Here is a 5,044-nt window from a genome sequence, read left to right as displayed (position 1 = left end):
TGTGTATGTGTGTTTATAAATTGAAAATTGCATGACATAGTGGCTTATATAGATAGGTAGGTTTCATGTCTACTAAAAAATGCAAATATTCTTCAATTATTTTTTTACATTCTTGATTGTGTGTTACAAAATTTATTTATTTTTTTCCTTTTTGTTAGACCTAGGTTTAATTGTTACAAAAACAACTAAATTTGAGGAAGAATATCATATTTTAAATACATCATTTCTCACATAACAAAAAAATTCAATTGTTTCTCATATAAATCTTAGAAAAATAATATTAAAAGTTCATTATGCTTAAAATAATTAATATAATAAAATAAACATATATAATTATTCTAATTATATAGAATAAATACTACAATTTTAGTTCCACGCACACACAAACATATATATGAATTCACAAATATTTAATTTTTTATGGCTTTTGTGTCAATTGTTGTCAAAACAACTAAACATAAAGAAAAATGTTATATTCTAAATTTATTATTATTATTCCAACTACAAATTATTTCTTATCTCTAGATTTTATAAATTCATTTGATATAAATAATTAATCACAACTATAGATAATTAATATATGTGTATATGTGTGTAAAACTTTCTCTTGGAGACTTGAACCTTGACCCTTATCCTTTTACACCTCACAAGCACTTATACTTGTGTGGTGACCATCGTACTAAGGGTGTACGGTGGTACTTTATTTTTTTTTAATTCAATAAACTAATATTTTGATATAAATGTAAATTTATTGAAGTAAAAGCCTAAATAAAGATAATTTCAAGAAGAGTGCCACATGACACAACCTTATACTTATTATTAATTCCATAGTTGCCACATTACAATGAAATTTTCAATGTTATACATATAAAGTCTATATATATGCCAATCCGGATGCCCACTAAAAGCCAAAACACAAACAGAGAAGCCAAGATATTGAATCAGAAATCTAATAAAAACTTATTAAAAAAAAAAATCTAATAAAAAAGCAAAAGACACTATCCTATATTGATTTAATCTGCTCTCGTTTGGCAGGAGCACAAAGAAACAAGATCGAGATAAAGGTGGCAGCAGCCCATTTTCTGAGGATGAATTTATTTTTATCGGTTTCTTTATGGAAAGACACCGTAGTCTGTAGATATCTTGTAAACTAGTCGCCAACCCGTGCGATGCACGGATAAGCTATTAAATATGAGAAATTAAAAATACGCTTTGCTCTCCAATCTAATAATAATAATAATAATGAGTTTGGTCAAAAGTATAAAATTTATCTCACAGTGCCATTTAAAAATACACTTTTCTCATCATAAATAATGTAATAAATACAATTAGGGAAAGATTACCAAATCGTTGATTTCATTAAAAATAACATTTTGTAAATTATCTTCAGGCTTGGAAATGCTCTCAAAATGTTGAAGAACATAATATTCACTTCAATGACATGTTAACCCTTTTGAAGTGATGTAAAATTCTCAATATGCTGAATTTGCTTAATAGAGGATCACCAAATAGGAATGACACATAATTCTTGAAATTGAGCCATATATAAACCTGTGTCTAAAAATGAACAACAATTTCATATCAAAAGTTACAATATATGCACACTACAATAAGTACAAAGGAAATTGATCGTGCAAGAATACATATTTTGCATCAAGTTAGGCTCACGTTCCACTTAAAACTGAAACTTAACACAAATTCTGGTATCAAGATTCTCCGAATGTCATAAAGACCAATACCAAACTAAATAGATGGATTGTAGAGAACCAAATTCCAGGTACACAAGCTATCCTACAATTATATTATGACTATTTGATAATCCTATTAGATCTCTAATGCTCATAATCCTCTGTTTTATTACATATAAGTAAAACAAATAAATTTAACAAAATCTAACTTTTTGGTCATATGCTTGCATAAGCTTCAACTCATTCTCTAATCTCTCTATTAATTCATTTGTAGAAAATTTTTATGAACAAACTTTATAAACTGATAGAGAACATTATACAAACATATAAAAACAAAACCCACAATGGTTTTTATGAATTTAATTAAGAAAAAGTTATTGTTGAAAGTTGAAGTACAGTCGTAAGTGATGTTTTTAAAAACTGTACATAAGCAAATAATCTAATAAACTAACAATCACTAACTACTAATTATTAAGATGGGATGAAGTTTGAAAAGGACAAATTTATTTGGAATCAAGTAATTGTAAACATCACATATATGAATGCGAAAAGAAAAAGAAGAAGTACAAGTAGAAATCTATCTTGGGTTGCAACAATAATGGAAATGAGCAACCACATTTATTGTATAAATTCAAACCATAAATATTGCAATATATACCTATAAATAGATATCAATAGTTATATAAATTGCATCATCAATGACATGTTTTTTCATGAGACATATCTTTTTTTTCTAGGACTCCAAAACTCATACTAAAATCTAGTCTAAAGGAATTAAGAATGTGGAAGACACGCATATAAAGGCCAAAAAGTATTCAAGACAATCAATGTATCAGCTCTACTAATTCTTTGACTTCGCAGAATTAGAAAGAACAGGTTGAGAGAAAATTTCAATTGAATCCAATACCGTTCAAAGCTAAACTTTACCCCTTGGGAGTTATTAGCTTTGCCAAGATGGACTGTTTATGGTAAAGAAATTGTACGCTTCACTTGGCAAAATTAATTCCCAGTTTCCTAACACTTGAAAAGGAAAAAAAATATATATTACAATCAACAACCACAATGTCAAAAGGAAAATAAATATATATTACAATCAACAACCATAATGTGTTCGTGTCCATCATTGTTCACTTGAGCTAATGAGCTAACCAGAATAATACATAGACTTTAAATTGGCAGGTCTTAGCCTGCTAAGATAATGCTCAAACCTAATTTTTTTTAGAGGATATGCATGCATTGTATCAATTAAACATAAAAATGATACAATATCATCTTTTATCTCCATTGATCTGTACCTTTATGATGTACTTTTATAACCAAATGGGATAATAGGAAAAAAAGAAGAAGCTTGTTGCTAGATATTAGACTTTCATAACAAAACAACAATATAATAGTATGGTTCGATATCAATGGATTGAAATTATATTTAAGCTCATTGGTGGGCTAGCAAACATAAAGAAAAATAAAGAAAACCAAAGTGAATCTGAATATGAAATGGCAATCCTTTGCTCCATGAAATCCAACCTTCTGCATAGTAGCATAGGCTAGGTAGCAAAGGCCTTGCAATAGCACTAATCTTGGTTTTACAAATTGGCCCACAATTCTACCAACCTATAAAAACAATAATGATACAAAAATTCACAATACAAATCCAATACCAAGGAATATTCATTCAAGAACTTCTTTTGATAAAAATGAGAAACTTACCTTAATAGAGAAATGAAGAGCTCCATTAACATTTTCTGGTACATGCTTATGCAAATCTGCAACAATAGTATAGTACTCAAACTTTAAAATTAGAATTCAGTTATTTATTAATTTAAGATATAGATATGTGGCTAAGTTTAAAATTATTCACTTTCAAAATTTAATTGATCTAATGCACATGGCTGAGTCTAAAATTATTCACTTCCAAAATTTAATTGATCCAATGCCCTCACATAAATTAAATCCCAGCCTGCTTGAATTGGTATTAAGTTTGTCTGGTTGTGAAAATACTTTGGAAGCTTTATATCAAACAGATGGTGTGCGTCTATGAAAAGTGAAACTATTTTGCTTCTAGGAAAGTTAATTAAACCTGGATTAGAAGAGAAAGATGAAGAATAAGAACAAAGGATTTATCGGCTATGAAATCAGAATGCATTTATCTTGATTTATATGAAATGTGAATAGAAGTTTTTGCATATATTTATCTGCTAACACATTCACTCCGCTAATTCAAAAACTTTCATCCAACCAAATCAAGACATCTATAGAATTCTTACCTCGGGTTTGGACTTCTTTTACAGAGGAGACTGGCTTCAGTTGCAGTTGAAGGCCAAAACCCAACACACCCGAGAGTTAGGAAGTGAAAATCCCTAAAATGATAGAAAAACCTAATTAAAGACAAAATCCCTAAATTGACAGAAAAATCTAATTAAAGACAATAGGACAAGATATTATTCATAGATTAATTGAGAAATACAGAGAGAATGGTCTGATACGGAGAAGGGGTTTGGCCGACCTGTATCTGCGATTGGAGTGAATCACTTCAGAGGCGTTTTGGACGACGGAGAAGGGGAATGGGATCGGGTTTTGGAGGAGTTTTAGGTTTGTGAATCTCAAGGTGGAAGATGGATCCTTATAGATTCTAGCACCCATGGTGTGGGTGGATTACATCAAGGGACAGGTTTCTGGAGCTTTTTCGTATTGCTAGTCACAAGGATGCTAATATGGGTCTGGGTTTTGGATGATGGAGAAGGGCTTTGGCCGTAGGGTCTGTTTTGGACGACGGAGAATGTTTTGGACGACGGCGAAGGTTTGACTGTGAGGCGTGTATTGGATGACAGAGAAGTGGAACGGGGAAGGAGAAGGGGAACGGGAGATAGAAAATCAGATTTTAGTCTTTTTGTATTATTAGGTTTGATGTATTATCGGGTATTTAAAAATCAGAATTTTTTTTTTTTTAAATAATGCTGACGTGGAAAATTGTGGGAGTTTCAAAAGTTTCGGTTTTATATATATATATATAGATAAGTGAAACTCTTATTGTATTTGGAGGCCCAAGCCCACTCTTGGCCTCATCATACAATCATACATCTTATTGTACTATGCTACGGCGATACTACATTATACTAGTTGCCTCCGCCTTTCTATATAGGCCGACGACAATACATTGTACTAAGGCCTTTCTATATAGGCCCCCTTTGTCCAATTATTTATTCTTTTTTAACATCAAAGATAGAAGTCCAATTATATATTCTAAACATACATAAAATATAAATTTTTTTGGACAATTCTTTCGGCTGATGTGCTATAGGCGACTGGAGAGGTTTTGGGCTCATTTAGGCCCAATAGGCATCCAAGTCCCTTGGGTT

At 30.7% G+C, this 5,044-nt stretch overlaps 1 long non-coding RNA gene across 2 annotated transcripts; it reads right to left on the bottom strand.

Annotated features, from left to right (window-relative positions):
- Positions 1–2,284: 2,284 nt before the first annotated feature.
- Positions 2,285–4,589, bottom strand: LOC115984264. 2 transcript variants are annotated; one of them, XR_004090460.1, is made up of 4 exons: positions 4,192–4,589; positions 3,953–4,045; positions 3,396–3,451; positions 2,285–2,708 (listed from the first exon to the last, which is right to left on the bottom strand). It is a non-coding gene; the product is annotated as an uncharacterized LOC115984264 (long non-coding RNA). The 2 variants fall into 2 exon arrangements; XR_004090459.1 differs by lacking the exon at positions 2,285–2,708 and adding an exon at positions 3,018–3,299.
- Between the last annotated feature and the right edge of the window lie 455 nt (positions 4,590–5,044).

This window comes from Quercus lobata, chromosome 4, assembly GCF_001633185.2.
Source record: "Quercus lobata isolate SW786 chromosome 4, ValleyOak3.0 Primary Assembly, whole genome shotgun sequence".
Taxonomy (NCBI): domain Eukaryota; kingdom Viridiplantae; phylum Streptophyta; class Magnoliopsida; order Fagales; family Fagaceae; genus Quercus; species Quercus lobata.
This window is presented reverse-complemented; position numbering and strand designations above follow the sequence as displayed.